Genomic DNA, 23,914 nt, shown 5'->3' with positions numbered 1-23,914 from the left:
TTACAAAATGGATTCCCAATGGTAACATTCAGGTTTCATGGTTTGCAATGTTTATTACATGATGCGATTTGCTTCTGACCAACATTCTATTCGTGCTACACGATTGCATTACAGTTTTACAAGTGGCTGCGAGGATTAAGTTCAAAACCCTCTGCATCGTCCACAAGGCCTCTGTGGCCTGGGGCCTCAATACCTTCAACTCTCTCTTCCTAAATACCTTCCTTCTTCAGCTCTTTGCTCATCTGCCTCCAATTCCCTCAGGGTCAGTCACTTCTCCAAGCAACAAGTTGGTGGTAGATCTCTTTCTTTGGCTGGGGCCTCCCTCTAGAACAGCCTCCCTGCCTCCTGAAACTTGAGGAGAATCATCTTCGGTTCCGGAAGCACCTCAAAACCTTTCTCTCTTGCGTCCGCTTTTTCTCCTCCTCTCCCTTGCTGATTTCCTGTCTGACACTGAAACTGCACTGGTTACCTGGCCACCCTCTGATCTCGGGCCCAGATCCACTCCCCACCAGTCGCACTCCTGCACTGCCTCCCTGGCAACCCCTGCACTTTGTGACTGTTTTCTGTATCCCTACGGTCCCACTTCCAGGACTTGACACCGGACGTCTGCACTTACCCTTTCACTTGCAACCTGCTGGCCGTACTTTTACTTATTGTTATTTATTGTCTTATCCCATGGACTGCACTGTCCTTTCCCCTTCCCGCACACTTCTCCTCCTTCCCCTGCCCATGCACTTGCACGATCTGAATGACACTTGGCCTAGTAGGATCGTTGTCTGTCTTCCCTCTGTTCCCCCTACCTTGCTTCGTCGCGCTTCGAAACACTTGTGTATAGGCGCGTTATAAATGCCATATCATATCATATCATACCATTTAAATTCTTGTACTTTCCCATATTTCTTGATAGGTGACACACAGCTGTTCTCCAGGGAGAGGCATCATTGGAGGGATCCAGAGTTAGCCCTGTCCTTTCTTCTCCAACACACAATTGTGGATTGGTGATAAGTACTCTTTTGTTGTAACCTGACAGATGAGTTCTTGTCAGTGATTAGCCAAGAGCATCTGATCGCCAGTCACTTCCACTCTACAATTGGCTAATACCATGGCTACCATTCTGGGGATCGTGGACAAGTATTGTACCCTGAGAGCCACGCAAGAAATGGAATGAGGAACATGCAATCAGTGGAACAACCACACCTAGACAGCACAGGTAGTCGGGCAGCTACACTCATTATTAGGAATTTAAATGGAACAAATATCCAAGCTCCAATACTGCCCTGCAAACAACATTATAATAGGGCATGTGACACCAAGGCTGAAAACTTCAAAGAGCAGCAAACATTGCAATCTCTCCCCATGGCAACACAGACTAGAATGATCACTTGGGGTATCAAAGCATCGCTGCAAGGAATGGCCGCAAGACTCTGGATATAAAACAAGGAAACTTCCATTAATTTACAAAGACTTGAAATTCGTTGCATGCAACAAAAAAACATGATAACCTTTCAAGATGCTGAACCCAAAATACATACAGAAAAACAACAAAGGGACAATGGAACTATTTTGGGACACATTTGTCAAGCTACCTGACTGCATAATAGGACATGTAACTGCTGGAATAAATGAAATAAAATACACCCTAAACAAATGAAAAAGTAAAGGAACAGCAGCAAATAACAAAAGAAATTATAGAATAGATAACAATAGTTATGGACCAGCAACCTCACTCCGATTCTGTGCCACATTGTGCTTACACTATTAATATTGCTGCATGAGGCCCAACACTGGACATCCACAGCTTGGCAAAGAACAGGAGAACCGCTTCTACTCTCAGGAACCTTCTGATTGTAAATTCCCTTGTTTACAGATCTTACTCCTGGGGGACATGAATTTAGGCTTCAATGACCCCACTGACATGACAGCCTGTGCCTAGGTTTCAAACATTGTGTCGCTACCCCCAAAGACACCAGAGGCAGAACTCTTGACTGGATAGCTTACCTAAACAATCAAATCGCCATCACAGCCAATGTCCCATGCCCGTGGTCTGACCACCATACCATCAGTCTCACCTTCCCCCAGCAGAAACAGCAGACCCTCAGCACAGCCTTGCCCAATTTCTGACACGCCGCACCTGGAGAATTTCCAAAGAATCCATGACCCCCCTCCTCACTCTTCTCCACCCAGAATCTCTTAACTCCATGGGCCCATATGGACTAGTGGACTTATACACCAGTAACCTCACCAAAGCATTAGACCTGGTAGCTCTGCTGATACTGCAAAAAACAAAACCAGTGGGTCATTTCAACACCTGGTTTCCCAAAGACCTCCAGGCCTCGCGCAGCAAAAAAAGACAGACAGAAGCCATCTAGAAAAAAATGCCTTCAGCAGCATCCAAAATTGCGTTCAACAAGATAGCCACCCAGTACAAGCTAATGCCTACAACACTAGAATAGATAAGGCCAGCTCCAACTCCCAAGAACTATTTAAAATGCTAATGGAACTTGAATCACCCCTCCCCCGCCACCATCTCCAAAGACGGGAATTGGTGCTGCAAGATCCAGGACGCTATACGTTGAAAATCTGTACCATCCAGCAGAAAATTGAAATGAAAACAAGCCCCGACAAAAGCGCTCTCTCACCTCGTTCCCCCCACGAAACCATCCAAACCACCTCCCTTCCGCTTCAGAGAAATCACGGAACTAGAAATGGCCATCTTCATAAAAAACTTAAAATCCTCCAGGTGTAAAGGGGACATCTAGCCAGCCAACGTTATTAAAGACTGCGCAGAATCCTTGATACACCTCATCACTAAACTGATCAACGACTCCTTCACATGTAACCTAGTACTACTAAGCCTCAAATAATCCTGGATCCTCCCTCTGCTAAAAAAAACTTCACTCGAACCGTCTATCCCCATTAACTACCGCTCTATCACCATAGTGCCATTCTTATTAAAAATTCTAGACAGAGCAGCGTACACCCAAATGCAATCTTGCCTAGAAAAAAACAAATCTTGGGGAATGCGCCAATCAGGCTCCAGGCCAGGCCACGGCAAGGAAAGAGCACTCCTTGAACTGAAGACATGGTCAAAGATGAGGGAAATCCAGTGCTCCTCCTCCTACTAGACCTCGGGAGGATAGCTCAGGGGCAACGTGCTATCCTTGGAAGCAAAACAACATCGAGCAGCACAGGTTCAATCTCCGGGTCCGCGCTTGGAAACCTCTGGGTATTAAGCGTGTTATAAATAACCAATCAATCAATCATACCTTTCAGCTGCCTTCGATTTGGTCAATCATAAAACCTTATCCCATCACCTCACAGACGGAGCACATTTCTCGCCAGAGGCAACATCATGGGTAGCATCCTCCTTAGAGGGTAGATCCACAACTCTTCTCCGGCCTGGGCAGTGCTCCTCCCATACCCACCCCCTGTGGAGTGCCACAAGGCTCCTGTATATCCCCTGCCCTTTACAACATATTATCCAAACCCCTCTTCAGCCTCCTAAACAGCATCAGCATATCCTACATGAACTATGCCGATGACCCTCAAATTCTCCTACCACTGACAGGTAGCTAAGAGGAAGACTCCTGCACCGTTAACAGTGCCTACTCAACATCCAATCTTGGATGGCAGAAAATGTAATATTCACAAACACGGGGGGTTCTGGGAGTCTCTCCACTACCAACCTATATCCCGGGTTAGAGTTTCAACCAGAGTCTTTAGCTCACAATCTTTTCACAGAAAAGAAATGTCCACTACGTATCAGTCTTTGTCTTGTCCAAGGGCAGTCCAGCACCGAAATACCTCTGAATTCTTTTCTGAACAAGAGTACCAACAGCAAACCCAGACATGTGTTTCGGCCTGGATGGGCCTCGTCAGTGAGGTGTAGCTGTGCCTCTCTATGCATAGTGAGCAAGGGTTCGACATCTGGATTAGCTTCATAACTTAGGGTGAAAATCCAAAGCTACTTAATATGCACAAACAAGGGGGGGTTCAGGAAGTTTCTCTGCTACCAGCCTACATCCCGGGTTAGAGTCTCAACCAGAGTCTTTAGCTCACCATCCTTTCACAGAAGAGAAATGTCCACTACATATCAGTCTTTGTCCTGCCCAAGGGCAGTCCAGCACCGAAATGCCTCGCAGGTCTCTTCTGAACAAGAGTACCAACAGTAACCCCAGACACGTGTTAGAGGTAAGGATTGGCAAAGAGTTTATTAATATAGACCCTTTTTATTTTGACAAGACACCACTAGGACTGTGTTATTATTATTTGATGGTCGTAGCTTGCTCCCATCTTTAGATTTAGGATTAGATAGGTGTTTTTCAAACCCAATTGAAGTTCAATAAACACCCTTGAACTGTGTTCACTTGTGTCTGTCTTACTGTTGATACCATGCCTTCCTTACAGATGGTGCAGTTCTATCAGGCTTGCACACTCTGGCTTGCTGGCACAATTCAACAGTACAGGCTTGGCTCCAAGCTTTTGACATTTTAATCAATCCTTTAGGGGTCATCCGCCTTACCACAAATACACTGTTTTGCTCCTGGCTTTCACTTTGACACTATTCAACACAGGATTCCCTCTGCCAGGCTCAAGACTGTGGTGTCTTTCACATTCAACTTTTCACTTTATCACAGTTCAGCACAACACTCCCTCGACCAGGGTTGAGCCTGTCTTTCTCTTTGTGAGGTTTCCTTTGGCCACGTTCTGTCATTCACAATTAACTGTATCTGTCGAAGACTTTCGAAACTGCAAGGATTTTACACAGACCTTTATATAACCACTTTGACCTCATTTTAAATAATTTGACAATCAAGAATTTTCACAACACCAATGATCCTTGGTACTTGTAGTTTTGCTTTTGCCCTCTTGACACCTTTTCAAAGTTAATATGCAACACCAATACTTCTTGGTACTTGTAGTTCTACTTTTGCCCTCTTGGCATCTTTCAAAGTTCACACAAATCCCCAATACCTCTTGGTACTTGTAGTTTTACTTTTGCCCTCTTGGCATCTTTCAAAGTTCACGTTCTCTTTACTTTTGCCCTCTTGGAGGTTGTCAAAGTTCATATAGATAGCTTTTTTCTCAATCAACTTTTGTCTGGGATCGCAGTTACTTTCTTGCCTTTTTTTCCTGCTTTCCTTAACACAGAGCCTTTTGAGTGTGTGATTCCGCTTCACAGGAGCACTCTGATAATTTTTAGACTTTTTGCATCATTCAGTCATTGTTCTCGTCATTACGAGTTTAATAAGCAACCTTCAATTCTTGTTACATGCTTTCTTTTGCTCTTAACACAAACTAGGAAGTCGTAGTCTTCAGCTCAGATTAACTCGGCTATCTTGATAGCATGAGCCACTAGAGATCAAGAGATCTAGCATTTATTTAAGTGCCCCTGAGGTCTGGGACATTGTTACTGGACAGAGGGTTTGGTCATTCACATTTGCTTATTTCTTTGTCAGGTGTCGAGGTGGGGAGTTTGTACTGTGGTTGTTTTTTCAAGGTAAGACCGTTGGTCTTTAGCGTTGATGAGGTAATAGGGGCATTGCTTATTTTCTTGGCAATAAGTTTGGCAGGTGGGTAGACTTTCCTGGTGTATAAGTTAATTGATGTTCTGACAGGAGGTTCATGGAGTCTGGAAAATCTAGCGTGGAGTCTAATGTATCTTACTGAGGTATGTATGTTGGTTTTAGACACACCCTGGGTGCAGTTATGATTAGTAGACGGTCATTGGTCCAGGTTGAAGGAGTAGTCACGGACGGTTTGGGATATAGCACCTACTGTAGTCCAGATGGGATCTCTGATAGGAGTACAATGCTGAGAGTTAGAGTTCAGCTGGGCTAGCGGGGAGGTAAATAACATACTCACAGTGGTTGTCATGATGCGTGCTATGGTAAGGTATGTTGTGATTATGTTAATGTGTCCTGTAGCGCTGGTCAATTGTCCTGAAGCCAGTAGGGCACACAATAGGTACAGAAGTAGGGAGGCGGTGGCATACATAGTGCACTTAAAAATACTTCTGTATGATATTTCTGGGGTGTGGGTTTTTTGTGCCACCCAACAGTATCACGTCAATTAATTGGCTGGTTAGGTCAAGGTTATTGTAATTCAGGATTCTGTTTGAATTAGGCTCATGGCAAAAGTCGCTGGTTAGGCCTAGATTTCATCAGTTACTCACTGTTGGTACTAGGAGTGACGCAATCTATGCACAGGGTTCCAAGTGCTTCATTATTAATAATAGGCAGTTAGAGGGCCCTAAATTCCACGCAAATTGCAAATTACGCTCTGTCAACCTTAGAGCTAGTGCAACGTTTCTCATGCAGCCTTAGCATCACTAAGGGGGGGGTCTAGATTTGGATGTTAGACGTGTGTCAGTAGGTGTCTGTCAGCCATAAAATGTGTACATTTGTGTCCATATTGTGTCCTTCCTCTTTGCTTCTGCTTTCCCTCTTCCCTCTCCCCTGCTGAACTGCTAATTAATTTTCACTGAAACTGCACTGATCCTGCAACTGGACCACTCTAAACGGCCTCGGTCCTGGGCCCTGCCACTCTCCACTTGCACTGATGCCCTGGAACCCCTTTGCACTGCGGGACTGTCTCTGTATCCCTACAGCCACCCCCTCCCCCAGCACTTGTTCTGCACTTACCTCACACTTGCCACCAGCTGGTCCTATTTATTTATTTATTACGTACGCCACTTACCTTGTACTGCACTTTTCCCCCTCCCCTTCCCCCTGCACTTTTTCCCACTCCCCTACCCCTGCACTTGCGCGATCTGAATGACACCTGGCCTAGTAGGATCGTTGTATGTCTCCCCTTGTCCCCCCCTCCCTGCCTCGTCGCGCCTTGAAACACTTGTGTATAGGCGCGTTACAAATACCATATCATATCATATCATATCATATAATGCACACATACAAAGGCATGCAATTCTAGGTGTGCAGATATACAAAGGCATAAAGTGGCAGACAGGCAGTGAGAACACAATATTACACATGTATAGGTCAAGTATACAGTGTTAGATTGTGGCATAGATGGCAATGAAGCTAACAGGTTGTGTGAGCCGAGGCAAGTAGGCAGATGGCACTGTACGGATCGCAGCAAAGTGCGTTCTGGGACCAGTAACAGGAGTTTTAGTAATGACTATGCAGGAACGGTCACGGCTAGGCCAAAGAACTAGTTAAGCAAGATATGCAAGAGCCAATTCAGTTGTACATGGTAGTCTTAGTTAAGTGTTAAGTAGTTTCGATGACTATAGCCAAATGTTTTGAGAGTAAACATGAGGGGGTAGTGCTGCTAGAATGCATGCTGCAATTAGGAGGCAGGGCCGTTGGAAGTGAGGCAGCAAGGACAACAAGTCATAAGAGCGATAGGTGAGGCAGCCATTAATGAGAGTTATAGTAAGATAGTGGCAGCTGGATGCAGGGTCAATAGGAGCACCGTTTAGGAATAGCAATAGGGGATGCATTCATAATAACAGACACAAAGCAAAATGTTAGAACAATGTAGCGCCGGATAGGTACCGCAGCGTTATAGATAAACGGCTTACTAGTACAAGCAGAAGCAGTAATATATAAAATGCAATAGTCTCGGAGGTATACGGCCAAGTGTTTACAGATATTATGTTATAGGTATTTACAAGTGTGAACGGGAGGCTTGCGGCTGTGGTACAGAGAGAAGGAACCCATCTGTAAAATCATGAGTGACAGGTTGTGAATTGAGAGGAAGCGTGGGGCTGTGATTCACACATTTTCCAATGAGTGTCAGGTAGGATTGAGGCTTCTACCTATTATGGATCCTCTGATGGATTCTCAGATCTGAGGATTGACTGAAGCTCTTCTTGCATTCTGAGCACTTTTAGGGCTTTACCCCAGTGTGGATCTGCTGATGACTGTTAAGAGCTGAGGAGTCACTGAAGCTTTTATTACACTCTGTGTACTTGTAGGGCTTTGCTACTTCTAATGCAGATTACGCACTTGTAGGGCTTCCCACCAGTATGGATCCTCTGATGGTTGTGAAAAGTTGAGGAGTGCCTGACGCTTTTATTGCACTCTGTGCACTTTTTGGGCTTCGCCCCAGTATGGATCCTCTGATGGGTTTTCAGATCTGAGGATTGGCTGAAGCATTTCTTGCACTCTGCGCATTTGTAGGGCTTCTCACCAGTATGGGTCCTCTGATGCTTGCTCAGAGTTGAGAATTGACTGAAGCTTTTCTTGCACTCTGTGCACACATAGGGCTTCTCTCCAGTATGGATCCTTTGATGGATTCTCAGATCTGAGGAATGACTGAAGCTTTTCTTGCATTCTGTGCACACATAGGGCTTCTCGCCAGTATGGATCCTCTGGTGACTGTTAAGAGCTGAGGAGTTGCAGAAGCTTTTATTGCACTCTGTGCATGTGTAGGGCTTCACCCCAGTATGGAGCCTCTGATGGACTACCAGAGCTGAGGATTGACTGAAGCTTTTCTTGCACTCTGTGCACTTGTAGGGTTTGTCTCCAGTATGGATCCTCTGATGGGTTATCAGATGTGAAGATTGACTGAAGCTTTTCTTGCACTCTCTGCACTTGTAGGGCTTCTCACCAGTATGGACTCTCTGATGGCATCTCAAACCTGTGGAGTTACTGAAACTTCTAATGCACACTGGGCACTTGTAAGGCTTCACACCAGTATGGATCCTCTGATGGCTGTTAAGAGCTGAGGAGTTGATGAAGCTTTTATTGCACTCTGTGCACTCATATGGCTTCTCCCCAGTATGGAGCCTCTGATGCTTGCTCAGAGTTGAGAAATGACTGAAGCTTTTAGTGCACTCTGTGCACTGAAATGGCTTCTCCCCCGTATGGACTCTCTGATGGGTTATCAGAGTTGATAAATGACTGAAGCTTTTCTTGCACTCTGTGCACTCATAGGGCTTCACCCCAGTATGGGTCCTCTGATGGCGTTTCAGACCTGAGGGGTCACTGAAACTTCTAATACACTCAGAGCACTTGTGGGGCTTCTCGCCCGTATGGATTCTCTGGTGGGTTATCAGGTTTGAGGACTGACTGAATCTTTTCTTGCACTCTGTGCACTTGTAGGGCTTCCCCTCAGTATGGATTCTCTGGTGGGTTATCAGGTTTGAGGATTGGCTGAAGCTTTTCTTGCGTTCTGTGCACATGTATTGCCCATCTTCTGTATGGCTCCTTTGATGCATGTGTAGGTTTGAGATGTTAGTGAAGCTTTTCTCACACTTTGTACATTTGCAGGAGTTCTGACCTGCATGGGATCTCTTGTGCATGATTAGGCCGGACCTGTAAGGGAAGCATATCCCACAGACTGTGCATTTAGATGCTGTCTCCTTTGAATGGATCCTCACAGGCGTGCCGGGCATCTGGCCCTGCTGAAGGCAGGTCAATTTGTTGTCTGGTTCAGTGGGAGGATGTCGTCCATTTGGTATTGCTCTTATTCCCCTGTAAATTCCACCTTCTCATGTCCATTACAGACTTCAGTCCCTGTTAAAAGAAATCAAAGGTGTTAGATGGCATTTAATGTCATGATATGATATGGCATTTATAACGCGCCTATACACATGTGTTTCAATGCGCAACGAGGCAAGGGAGGGGGAACAGAGGGAAGACAGAGACAGCGATCTTACTAGGCCAGGCGTCATTCAGATCACGCAGGGGAAGGGGGAAGGGGAAAAGTGCAAGAGGCAAGGGGGAGCGACAGTGCCATATATGGGATCCACAGAAAAAAAAGAAAAACAAAACTATAGAAAACTGGGCCTGATGTAAGCTGTAAGCGTGTTTCCCAATTCCCTGCTAACACCCTGTGTGAAAGTTAGGAGAGGGGTTTTCTGATCCACCACTAGTGCCTGGTCCAGAAGTACAGAGCACGAGTAAAACTGCCGGACCTCCCTCTAGGTAGATCAAATTCTTACAGCTAACATGACGATGCAGTATGGCTTTTCTCTATCGAGGGGGGGCACTACCATTATAAGGCCTAATTATGCACAAAGAATTACAAGTAAAGGATTTTTCACTGTGGTACATTCTGAGCATATTATACACTCTATTTCATCATCGTCATTGTTTATTTTGGAAATAATTAAGCAATAAAAAACACTTCAATTAAAATTCAAAACAGCATGATACATGATTAGAATAATCAGCAAGAATGAATCGACACTAATAAAACGCAAGGTGCATAATATCGCGATAGTCATGAAGCGATCACTGGAATATACGAATCAAATATATTTGCTTTGCAGCTTCAAGTCTGAGCTGAGATAAACAGGGAGGGGGCAGGGCTCCAAGGAGTGGGGTGGGGGGGCTAGCCATCTATATGTAAGGAAAAGCTAGACTGCATAGTGTTCTCCTGTATGAATGAGTAAGCAAGGCATAAGCCATGGAATATATTGAGGTTTTGTGGGAGCTGTTAGTTGTTTAAGATATTCAGGGTCATCACGAGTTTGGCGGTCACCCTTAAATGCGGCAGTAACACTATTACCACCGCATTAATCACAGGTTTCGACCCAATGGGGAATGGGGAATTCCTGAATGAGCCCAATGGGGGATGGGGAATACCTGTTCCACCAAACCCGTGATCCGGCGTTAATAGTGCCGGACATGTTGGCGGTAGCGCTATTAGCGCGAGCGGTTTCCCGTCAGGAATACTGCCGGGATACTGCCCAACTCATGATGAGTCACATTCTCTGTTAGAGTCACTTTTGCATTCCTCATATTCTCAATCACAGAATTAAAGGTTCATGCACTAATGTTGCCTCCAAGAATGGCCAGGAAATTGCTCCATGGACTGAATAAATCAGACCTGAAATCAAGGGGGGAGGAGCCGTAATGACGGCGCTCAGTGACCAATGCGACAGGGAAGACAATATGGAAATAGACAACAATACAGGGTTAGTGTAGTGGGGCTTAGCAGTGACTGCCAATGGTTTCTACTGCTTGATACTGTACTTCTTACCACAAGGAAAGGCTCACAACCTGGGCCTTATTAAATAGTAATAGAACCGGTTTCCTTGTTAATAATGCAATTTCCACATATGAAAAATGAAATGCGAGCCATACTCTTTTCTTATATAATATATTGCAGTGTGTTAGTAGTTGGTGATTTACCATCCTGACATATTAGTCTAATTTTCCACCAACTGTTATGGCCGTTGGGCTTTCTCAAGGCGGTGAACATCTGGTAAGTCTTCCACCCGCCGTTAGATGCATGTGGCGTATCAGTCCTAGAGAGTGCGGCAACGCAAAGCGACTGACAACGGAACAGGGAACGGAACCCCAAATATATAGGGAACATTGGCACACAAATGGACCAGAGAACTGCATTGAACTTACAGTAAATACTCAGATGGAAGCAAGAAGGACACGGAAACGCGAAACATACAACACGTATCTAACAGACGAGTAGAAGACTTAACCTGTGTTCATTGCCTTGAGTGGGCGTAAGAGCTGGTGTCACATTAGACTAATATGTGTTAGGGAGAATTGTCTTAAAAGGCTTATTTCCCTTACCTATAGAGTCCCCCAGCAGCTTTGCTGGATTTCCAGGGTTTATTGTTTACTCCTGCTAAGAGTGAGACTCTTTTTCCCACTCTGAGGCATATGTATGATGTGTATTTCAGGCTATTTCTGTGCTTATGGGCTATGGAGTTTTTCTCACTCCCTAGGTATCATCTTTTTACATGTGTGTGACACAGCACCCTCAGGGAAGTAACACAGGGGTGTCCCATTGACTCACAAACATAGACTCCATACCCTGGGACTGACTAGTGTCTACCAAGGCCATACAAAGTTATCATTGACTGTGCTAGTCAATAGTTATGAACAAAACCAGTACAAACCATCTTACTATGGAGGTACTGGGAAGGGTTAATAGTTTTTCCCTAGTGTTCATTTTCGAGAGGGAACTGTCCTGTCCCTCTCTCCAAAGTTTCTGGCTGGTGGCAGTGGTTACTACCATAAATATTTGACCGCAAATATTTTCCTATGGGATTTTCCCATTGCTCGAGGCTACCACTTTTTATGACAGCCTCTAACATACTGCCGGATTATTTTATTATTAAGTTTACCCCGGTGTTTTTTTTGCCAGATCTTTTATAATATTTCTTTCTCGGGTCTTTCGCTGTAATCCAAACCGAGGTAGGGACCTTTTGTTCGACTTTTGGTGGGCTTCTGGACAGAAGCCCTCCTTTAGGCGCCAGTGAGTCTGGGGTAGACAGGATGTGTGGGAGGGGGAATAGGCACCCTGGACAGGGTTGCCTAAGCAACCCAAGTCGTACTTTGCCCTGATAGGCTGGGGGTACTCCCGCCAGGAGAGCCACCCCCACTGTGTGAGTGACAGCTAGGCTGTATGAATGGGGGGTTTTCTGCATAAAAGCAGGGACCTGCGGACTCGAAGACAGACATCGCCACTGGATCTAAGAAATCTGAAGAGAAGAGAAGCCAAAGACATCTGCAACGACTGAACCACCGGTGAAGCCCTGCTGCAGATCCTCACCACTTTTCTCCAACAACCAGAGAAGATCTTCACCTGCAAGAGCCTTCTTCCCTTGAGCTGGTGGGGCCAACCAGTTCGCCAATCACCTTCCTGGACCTGCCTTGGTCAAATCGCCAGTGGCAAGCACTAGGAGACTGGATAGCCAGGCACCCGTCCACCACGACCGCGATTTAAAAGAGCGTACCTTTTATTCCATTTTGCCATCACCGCGGCTGGTTTCATCCCTGGGCAGTGCATTAACTCAAACCTTCCTCCACGACGAGAGCCTCTCTTCCTCTGCTGAATCCCCTGAACTGCAGGAACTGCCTGGAACCACTGCCACCGCTGGAGCCTCTTCCACTTTTAAGGTACTTTGTTCCCCCAGGCCTCCCGTTTCATTGGGTACTGCTAAAGGTGTTTTAAATCCTTTACTTACCTTCTGCGCTGGCCGTCCCAATCATCTAACAATGTCTTTTTACCCGCTGCACCCTCCTTTTCAACCATTAAACATAGACTTAATTGCAGCTACTAGAACCGTTTGATCCTGGGCACATTGCCTTGTACCATTGCCTCTGGCACAGGCCTATTGACTCTGGCTATTTCAGTTACAACTGCCTTCTCTAGATTGCTTTTCATAATGAAATGTGTTGGTGCACCTAAAACTCTTATAACCACCTTTCGTTCCCCTTTATACATTGTTGAAGTGCCATTTTGCTGGGTTTTCACCTAATTATTGCTTTTGATAAAGTACTACCTTGCCTAACTTGTTCACAATCCAATTGGGAAGCGTTGCTGGTGTGTTTAGGAGTCTAACCCTGTATAACGTGACCTTTCCCTAACTCTGAGGAAATTGTTAGAGTGCCATTTTTGCTTGGTTTACACTGTGCCATTTTGCTCAGTTTTCACTCTTGTTCAAACTTGTCTACACTTTAAATAGGGAGATGTGTACACTTTTCTTGACTGTTTTAACTTGCTTTAATGATAGTGATTTGTGTGAAAAACTAAGAGTGTGTAAAATAAATATATATTCTTTTTGATATAAAGCTTTGGTCAGTGTTTCATTGTCCCATAGTACTGTGGTCCTTTTGTGTAAACCCTGAATACTGCTCATCTCCCTCTTGAGATAAGCCTTACTGCTCAGCCACAGCTACCAACTAAATCTTTGTGGTACAGACTGATATCAAAGGGGATTTATTGCATATACCTGTAGTCTTAATCTTCTGTAGTGCTCCCTAAGGAAACCGCATAAGATTCTGCCTAACAATATGTCAGGATGACAAGTCACCAAACTACTAACACACTGCAATATGTGATGTAAATGAGCAGTACGTCTCGCAAGGCCATTACATGGCCATAGTATTGTCCATGTAGTTATGGTTAAGTTGCTGTTTCCATAGAAAGAGCACTTTATGTGCGGCTTATAACTTGGCTCCCCCTGGACGAATCCTTACGAAGTATATGGGCCACTCTGAATTATTTTCCAAAGTTTGGAATGGATTCGTCCAGGGGCGGCAAAGTTATAGGGGGGGTTCCAAAACATCTCTTTTTCCCATAGACTGAATGGGGCAAAAACTTTGCGCACGGCTACAGGCCAAACCACTGGACGGATTCTAACCAATTTTGCGGCAGGGGCTTGTTCCCCAAAGCGTGCTTTTGTAAATTTTGTGCGAAATCGTCCAGTAGTTCCCTTTTAAAAGGATCAGAAAGTAGCACTCTAAGAATTAGTGATATTTATGTCCGCTCCGCGGTCGCACTTCCCTGTTCGCTCAGTGGAGAAGATTTCTATTGACTAATCTATGGCATGCTGCACGTCAAGATGCTGCGCTTTCACCGATTGGTTCTGCCGCAGCATCAAGGGTGTAGCATTCTTTTGATACGGCCGCCATGGTCATTTCGTTTTTGTGTTGTACGCGGAAATCTCTGCAAACAAACCCTTATGGAACACTGTGTCGAAAGGTAAGCATTACTTATATGTGGCAGTAGGAAGTGAAACAGGGCCTGATCATGACTTGGCCATTACCGCCAGCGGTATTGCCACTGGCGGTAATAGCCCTACCGCCAAACTCCCCGGCACTAATAGCGACGGATCACGAGTTCGGCAGTAAAGTAATTCCCCATTCCCCATTGAGCCCATTCGGGAATGCCCCATTCCCCATTGGGCTCAATGGGGAATTTTTGCGTTCTTACCGCCGGCGGAATTCCCGCCGGCGGTAATAGCACGAATTTTCAGCAGATTTCCCCCCAGCTCAGAGCTGGGGCGAAATCCGCCGAAGCCCTGATTCGGCGGACCCTTAAATACGGCGGTATTAGCGCTACCGTCGGATTTAAGGGTTACCACCGACTTGTGTGATGGCATCTTTTATGTCCGGGGTGGTAGTGGTAGCAGTGGAGAGTGCTGTTGGGAAAAATGGATGCTTAGCCTACCATACCTGCCGAATTTCAGGGGTTTTTAGATTTTACTTGTAATCATAACGTCCTTTTTTACAAACATTTTGTACAGAATGGCATAGGTTTTTAATAGGGCAACTTAACCATAATGTCCCTTTAACAAAGTTTTCTTTGTAGTGAATATATATATATATATATATATATATATATATATATATATATATATATATATATATAATATGTACCTTACATGTTTCATATGTGGGAGTTGCGCCTTCAATAAGGAAAAGTGTTCTATAACAATAAAGGATTATACTTCAGCTGTTCCTTCCTGATCTGAGATCGGACACTAACATGAAAAGGAAAAAGACAATGGAGATATGGCCGGCCTTGACATCCCTGGGAGAAATGCTTGGGCTGGTGCCTTGGCAAACACAAAGTGAGAGGTGGGGTATGTTGGGTATTTTGTATAGATTTGGGGCCTAGCGGTATTTTCTTACCGCCAAAATGAAAATAATTCAGTAATAATCACTCTTTGCATTCAGATTAGATTTGGTATATAGTACTATAGTATACATACATTATTTCAGCACACTGATACATGTAGTGGTATACATTGTGTTGGTATGCGTTATTGGTGGTTTTATGGGTGAGCATAACTCCTTTGTTTTATATATGTGACCACAATATCCATAACCCATTATTTTTGTTTAGTTTGTTCGTGTGATCACTAGAGAGACCTCAGGCTTGCATTTCAGAAACACCACATTTCCAATTGGAGTGCCACCATGGGTTGTTCTCACTTGACTTATCTACGACAGCAAGCTATATGTGGTATTTATCACCAACTTATTTACGTTTGGTGAGCTCCGTCCAGGGCCTCTCTTTCTGCCGACTCATAGACCTTCGGCAGCAGGCTATTTCATCTTGTTATTATTATGTTCCATTCAGAAAACACACACACACTCAATGGATTCATGCACACAGCTACTGCCATGTCTTATCTTTTAGCAACTTTTAAAAATGACAATTGCACTGTGCAAAGATCTTCCCATATTACCAGTGTTATGTTATAATGATAGATGCACAAAGGACAAGATAAAAATGAAACACACTTCCCGCCTGCTTTCAGATAATTTTTTTGTATCATAAACTTGCATTTCAACACGAGCTTACTCTTTTTTTACAGAAATAAATGGAAATTGCACAGTAACAACATTATCTGTAACAAAATGAGAAGAGAGCGGCGAGAACATATTCAATTTGCAACATTAAACATGTTGATAAAACACTGGAATTCCCTCTTCTACTCTGACTGAATAGTTTCGCACACATACACACTGCCCCCGCACTCTGCAATATAATTACCAAGCCTGTCCAGCATGTGAAATTATTCGGCTGGTCGCCTTCTGGAAGTGGCTCAATGCTCCCTCTTAAAGCACCTCAGCAAGGACGAGCATCTGCTGTCACTCAAACCGGGGCTTATTGACTGGAATTCCCAGTCTCTCCAGCAGTGCACTGGCATCTGCTTTTTCAATCAGGAAATTCCCCAGCCACCAGCCAGGTCTTTCTCCGAGCTGTGTAAAAATGTCTTCTAACTCTTTTCTTCCCCGAGATTCTACAGGAAAAATCTTGTTACTTCCCTTAATGTGACGTGCATCCAATAAAAATCCATCATGTCCTATCCTCCTACTTTCAACAATGGCTTGGCTTATACAGTTGCAACTGTAACAAAACTGATTTCCTGCTTATTCGAGTCTTTGCTTCCTGCAAATACTGTGGACAGAGCACAGATAGAAGCAAAGAGAAAAAAATCTGGATGCACGTTTAAAATGACTTTCAGAGCCTGTCTTTTCCATCTCATTTTGCACTGGAGAACACATTATATTATTAATGAGTTAGAATCGTTAGTATTGTTAATGAGGTTAGTTCATTAATTCTCAAATGTGTCTCCTGCAACAGAGGAATTTCAGGTGAAAAAAAAAATATGCTTTTAACTGTGAAAAAAAATTATTTGCATTTTAGATGTAGAAATAATTTTTGACTGAATAGCCTGTTTTCATTTACATGTCCATGCCACACTGGCAACACATGCCTTGCTGTACCACATTATAGCAATGCACCAAACCCATGCAGTGGTGCTGCATGAAAAAAATGCAAAATAATCTTACAGGTAGGAGGTATTCCTTCCCCGCTGTAGGATTAACCCCTTTATAGCTTGTAAAGGTGCACAGAGAGATAGCGAGAGAGAAAGAGAGAGAGAGAGAGAGAGAGAGAGAGAGAGAGAGAGAGAGAGAGAAAGAGAGAGAGAGAGAGAGAGAGAGCAGTGACCTATTCTTGGACCTTGTGCGTCACAGCAGTGGAGGGGTTTGTGTCAACAGCCAATTTATAAATGATAAACAATAGTATACAAAGTTGAAACTGCTGTCCCTTTAAAATCAAGCCGGGAGTCTCCCGTGTAGATAGTAGATAACTCTGCTGTGGATTACTCACCAGAACTTCCATCTAGACCTGTGTCAGTCGGGGAAACTCTACTATGGATGCTTTACCAGAGCTCTCCTCTATAACCATGTCAGCTGTGGAACTCTGCTATGAATTATTCACCAAAGCTTCCAGCTAGACTTGTGTATCAGGGAAACTCTGCTATGGATGCTTTACCAGAGCTCTCCTCTATAACCATGTCAGCTGTGGAACTCTGCTATGGATTACTCACCAGAGCTTCCATCTAGGCCTGTGTCAGTCGGGGAAACTGTACTATGGATGCTTTACCAGAGCTCTCCTCTAGAGCCACATCTGGCAGGGTCTCCACTATGGATGTTTTACCAGTGCTCCCATCTAGACTCATGGCAGCATGGGGTCTCTGCTATGAATGTTTTACCAGAGCTCTCCTCTTGAACCGTGTCAGATGTGGAACTCTGCTATGGATTAATCACCAGAGCTTTAATCTAGACCTGTGTCAGTCAGGGAAACTCTACTATGGATGCTTTACCAGAGCTCTCCTCTAGAACAATGTCAGCTGTGGAACTCTGCTAAGGATTACTCACCAGAGCTCTCCTCTAGACCCATGTCAGCTGTGGAACTCTGCTAGAGTTCCATCTAGACCTGAGCTTCCATCTAGACCTGTGTCAGTCGGGGAAACTACTATGGATGCTTTACCAGAGCTCTCCTCTAGAACGATGTCAGCTGTGGAACTCTGCTATGGATTACTCACCAGAGCTTCCATCTAGACCTTTGTCAGGTGGGGAAACTCTACTATGGATGCTTTACCAGAGCTCTCCTCTAGAGCCACATCTGGCAGGGTCTCCATTCTGGATGTTTAGCCAGTGCTCCCTTCTAGACCCATGGCAGCATGGGGTCTCTGCTATGAATGTTTTACCAGAGCTCTCCTCTTGAACCATGTCAGATGTGGAACTCTGCTATGGATTACTCACCAGAGCTTCTATCTAGACCTGTGTCAGTCAGGGAAACTCTACTATTGATGCTTTAGCAGAGCTCTCCTCTATAACCATGTCAGCTGTGGAACTCTGCTATGGATTACACACCAGAGCTTCCATCTAGACCTGTGTCAGTTGGGGAAACTCTGCTATGGATGCTTTACCAGAGCTCTCCTCTAGAGCCACATCTGGCAGGGTCTCCACTATGGAGTTTTTACCAGTGCTCCATTCTAGACCCATGGCAGCATGGGGTCTCTGCTATGAATGTTTTACCAGAGCTCTCCTCTTGAACCATGTCAGATGTGGAACTCTGCTATGGATTAAACACCAGAGCTTCAATCTGGACCTGTGTCAATCAGGGAATCTCTACTATGGATGCTTTACCAGAGCTCTCCTCTAGAACCATGTCAGCTGTGGAACTCTGCTATGGATTACTCACCAGAGCTTCCATCTAGACCGGTGTCAGTCGGGGAAACTCTACTATGGATGCGTTACCAGAGCTCTCCTCTAGAACCATATCAGCTGTGGAACTCTGATATGGATGACTCACCAGAGCTTCCATCTAGACCTGTGTCAGTCGGGGAAACTCTACTATGGATACGTTACCAGAGCTCTCCTCTAGACCCATGTCAGCTGTGGAACTCTGCTATGGATTACTCAACAGAGCTTCCATCTAGACATGTGTCAGTTGGGGAATCTCTACTATGGATGCTTTAGCAGAGCTCTCCTCTATAACCATGTCAGCTGTGGAACTCTGCTATGGATTACTCTCCAGAGCTTCCATCTAGACCTGTGTCAGTTGGGGAAACTCTGCTATGGATGCTTTACCAGAGTTCTCCTCTAGAGCCACATCTGGCAGGGTCTCCACTCTGGATGTTTTACCAGTGCTCCCTTCTAGACCCATGACAGCATGGGGTCTCTGCTATGAATGTTTTACCGGAGTTCTCCTCTTGAACCATGTCAGATGTGGAACTCTGCTATGGATTACCCACCAGAGCTTCCATCAAGACCTGTGTCAGTCAGGGAAACTCTACTATGGATGCTTTACCAGAGCTCTCCTCTAGAACCATGTCAGCTGTGGAACTCTGCTGTGAATTACTCACCAGAGCTTCCATCCAGACCTGTGTCAGTTGGGGAAACTCTACTATGGATGCGTTACCAGAGCTCTCCTCTAGAACCATATCAGCTGCGGAACTCCGATATGGATTACTCACCAGAGCTTCCATCTAGACCTGTGTCAGTCGGGAAACTCTACTATGGATGCGTTACCAGAGCTCTCCTCTAGACCCATGTCAGCTGTGGAACTCTGCTAAGGATTACTTACTAGAGCTTCCATCTAGACCTGTGTCAGTTGGGGAAACTCTACTATGGATTCTTTACCAGAGCTCTCCTCTATACCCATGTCAGCTGTGGCACTCTGCTATGGATTATTCACCAAAGCTTCCAGCTAGACCTGTGTCAGTCGGGGAAACTCTACTATGGATGCTTTACCAGAGCTCTCCTCTAGAGCCACATCTGGCAGGGGTCTCCACTCTGGATTTTTTACCAGTGCTCCCTTCTAGACCCATGCCAGCTGTGGAACACTGCTATGGATTACTCACCAGAGCTGTCCTCTAGAACCATGTCAGCTGTGGAACTCTGCTATCGATTACTCACCAGAGCTCTCCTCTAGAAAACTTTGAGATTTGGAACCCTGCTATGGAGTATTCACCAGAGCTTCCATCAAGACATGTGTCAGTCGGGGAAACTCTACTGTAGATGCTTTACCAGAGCTCTCCTCTAGAGCCACATCTGGCAAGGGTCTCCACTTTGGCTGTTTTGCCAGTGCTCCCTTCTAGACCCATGGCAGCATGGGGTCTCTGCTATGGATCTTTTATCAGACCTTTACTGTAGACCCATTTTTGCATTAGTCTCTGATATAGATGTTTTACAAGAGATCTCTTTGAGACCCACGTCAGACAGGGGGTCTCCACTCTGGATGTATTACCGAAGCTCCTTTCCAGACCCATGTCAATCAGGGGTCTCTGCTACAAAACATTTACCAAGCCACTCCTGATGAACCATGTCAACAAGGGGTCTCTGCTATGGATGCTTTACCAGAGCTATCCTCTAGAACCATGTCAGTAAGGGGAACTCTACTATGGATGCTTGACCAGAGCTCTACTCTAGAACCATGTCAATAAGGGGAACTCTACTATGGATGCTTTACCAGAGCTCTCCTCTAGAACCATGTCAGTAAGGGGAACTCTACTATGGATGCTTGACCAGAGCTCTACTCTAGAACCATGTCAATAAGGGGAACTCTACTATGGATGCTTTACCAGAGCTCTCCTCTAGAACCATGTCAGTAAGGGGAACTCTACTATGGATGCTTGACCAGAGCTCTACTCTAGAACCATGTCAATAAGGGGAACTCTACTATGGATGCTTTACCAGAGCTCTCCTCTAGAACCATGTCAGTAAAGGGAAACTTTACTATGGATGCTTTACCAGAGCTCTCCTCTAGAACCATGTCAGTAAAGGGAAACTCTACTATGGATGCTTTACCAGAGCTCTCCTCTAGAACCATGTCAGTAAGGGGAACTCTACTATGGATGCTTTACCAGAGCTCTCCTCTAGAACCATGTCAGTAAGGGGAACTCTACTATGGATGCTTTACCAGAGCTCTCCTCTAGAACCATGTCAGTAAGGGGAACTCTACTATGGATGCTTTACCAGAGCTCTCCTCTAGAACCATGTCAGTAAGGGGAACTCTACTATGGATGCTTTACCAGAGCTCTCCTCTAGAACCATGTCAGTAAAGGGAAACTTTACTATGGATGCTTTACCAGCGCTCTCCTCTAGAACCATGTCAGCTGTGGAACTCTACTATGGATGTTTTACTAGAGCTTCACTCTAGAGCTATGCATCATGCGACCCTAGAGGTGCTTCTCCGGACGCGGGTCTCTTTGGGATAGGTGGTGCCTGTCACTGCTCTGGTTGGCAGGGCTAAGTTCTACGTTAGATGCTTCCGAATCTCTAATTTCCTTTTCCTTTTTGGACCCTTACTGACTTGCTCCAGTCTGTCCCTTTCCTTCCTGGTCCCTTCCTGACTTGCTCCAGTCTGTTGCTCACCTTCCTGGACTGTTCCTGACTTGCTCTCATCTGTCTCTTACCTTCCCGGATGCTTCCTGACTTGCTCCAGTCTGTACCTTACCTTCCTGGGCCCTTCCTGACTTGCTCCAGTCTGTACCTTACCTTCCTGGCCCATCCTGACTTGTGGACCCTTCCTGACTTGCTCCAGTCTGTCCCTTCCCTTCCAGGACCCTTCCTGACTTGTGGACCCTTACCGAAGTGTTCCAGTCCATCCCCTACCTTCCTGGGCCCTTGCTGACTTGCTCCAGTCTGTCTGTTACCTTCCTGGACCCTTTCTGACTTGTGGACCCTTCTTGACTTGCTCCAGTCTGTCCCTTTCCTTCCTGGTCCCTTCCTGACTTGCTCCAGTCTGTTGCTCACCTTCCTGGACCGTTCCTGACTTGCTCTCATCTGTCCCTTACCTTCCCGGACGCTTCCTGACTTGCTCCAGTCTGTACCTTACCTTCCTGAGCCCTTCTTGACTTGCTCCAGTCTGTACCTTACCTTCTTGGCCCATCCTGACTTGTGGACCCTTCCTGACTTGCTCCATTCTGTCCCTTCCCTTCCAGGACCCTTCCTGACTTGTGGACCCTTACCGACTTGCTCCAGTCCATCCCCTACCTTCCTGGGCCCTTGCTGACTTGCTCCAGTCTGTCCGTTACCTTCCTGGACCCTTTCTGACTTGTGGACCCTTCCTGACTTGCTCCGGTCTGTCCCTTTCCTTCCTGGTCCCTTCCTCACTTGCTCCAGTCTGTTGCTCACCTTCCTGGACCATTCCTGACTTGCTCTCATGTGTCCCTTACCTTCCCAGACGCTTCCTGACTTGCTCCAGTCTGTACCTTACCTTCCTGGACCCTTTCTGACTCGTGGACCCTTCCTGACTTGCTCCAGTCTGTCCCTTTCCTTCCTGGTCCCTTCCTGGCTTGCTCCAGTCTGTTGCTCACCTTCTTGGACCGTTTCTGACTTGCTATCATCTGTCCCTTACCTTCCCGGACGCTTCCTGACTTGCTCCAGTCTGTACCTTACCTTCCTGGACCCTTTCTGACTTGTTGACCCTTCCTGACTTGCTCCGGTCTGTCCCTTTCCTTCCTGGTCCCTTCCTGACTTGCTCTCATATGTCCCTTACCTTCCCGGACGCTTCCTGACTTGCTCCAGTCTGTACCTTACCTTCCTGGACCCTTTCTGACTTGTGGACCCTTCCTGACTTGCTCCAGTCTGTCCCTTTCCTTCCTGGTCCCTTCCTGACTTGCTCCAGTCTGTTGCTCACCTTCCCGGACGCTTCCTGACTTGCTCCAGTCTGTACCTTACCTTCCTGGACCCTTTCTGACTTGTGGACCCTTCCTGACTTGCTCCAGTCTGCCCCTTTCCTTCCTGGTCCCTTCATGACTTGCTCCAGTCTGTTGGTCACCTTCCTGGACTGTTCCTGACTTGCTCTCATCTGTCCCTTTCCTTCCTGGACCCTGCCTGACTTGCTCCAGTCTGTCCCTTTCATTCCTGGTCCCTTCCTGACTTGCTCCAGTCTGTTGCTCACCTTCCCGGACGCTTCCTGACTTGCTCCAGTCTGTCCCTTTCATTCCTGGTCCCTTCCTGACTTGCTCCAGTCTGTTGCTCACCTTCCCGGACGCTTCCTGACTTGCTCCAGTCTGTACCTTTCCTTCCTGGAACCCTTCCTGACTTGCTCCAGTCTGCTGCTCACCTCCTCCTGTCTCTCTTGCTTGCTCACCTCGCTCTATCATCTTCCAGTGTTGGTATCCAGTCAACAGTTCTTCATCCTCCATTATGTTATGGATCCAGAGCAGCACCCTATCCAGTTCCTGGAACGCTTTATCCCAGAGATTGTTCTTTCTTCCTGGTGACATTGTTGCTTCCAGAAGAGAGAGACCCTATTTTACTAAATATCAGCGCCAAGTGGAACAGGCATGTCCAATCACTGCCAGATTGTGGCACCAGAAGAAAATGGCTGAGCTGGCACAGATGCAGCAATTCACCATGGCTGCACCAGGCCTTCACCAGTGAGGTGCAAAACATGAATGCCGAAGCCACTGCCTCGTGGCAGACCCCACCCACCTTGATCCACTATGGGCCATTGGCCAGTTTATATTCTGGCAAATACAACAGGTGCCCCGGAAAAGTCCACGGGTTTTCAGACACTTTCCCAGTACAATACTCAATCATTTTCAAGCGACAAAGCCAAGGTTGGTTACATTATAACCGATTTGGCTGGCAGTGCATTGTCAGGGGCACCCTCCTTAGTGACTTCCAATAGCCCCATGTTATCTAATTATGCCAGTGTCATAGCCAGTCTAGAGGGTAAGTTCAGAAGACCAGAGCCTGCTTTGTCTACCCAAGAATCCTTGCTAGATTACAAGATTACAGCCAAGGGGACCAGGACCTATTGCCCTATGTGACCAAATTTAAACAGGTCACCACTGAAACTATGTGGCTGGAATAAGCCCAGCCCATGCTGGTCCCCCATGGTTTAAGCGAGGAACTTAAGGGCGAGC

General features: G+C 45.9%; 1 pseudogene; it reads right to left on the bottom strand.

Annotated features, from left to right (window-relative positions):
- Window positions 1-27: 27 nt before the first annotated feature.
- LOC138468443 (zinc finger protein 271-like) overlaps window positions 28-23,914 on the bottom strand; it is a 629,016-nt pseudogene continuing 605,129 nt past the window's right edge.

Source organism: Ambystoma mexicanum, chromosome 4q (genome assembly GCF_040938575.1).
Source record: "Ambystoma mexicanum isolate Mex_15411 chromosome 4q, UKY_AmexF1_1, whole genome shotgun sequence".
Taxonomy (NCBI): domain Eukaryota; kingdom Metazoa; phylum Chordata; class Amphibia; order Caudata; family Ambystomatidae; genus Ambystoma; species Ambystoma mexicanum.
This window is presented reverse-complemented; position numbering and strand designations above follow the sequence as displayed.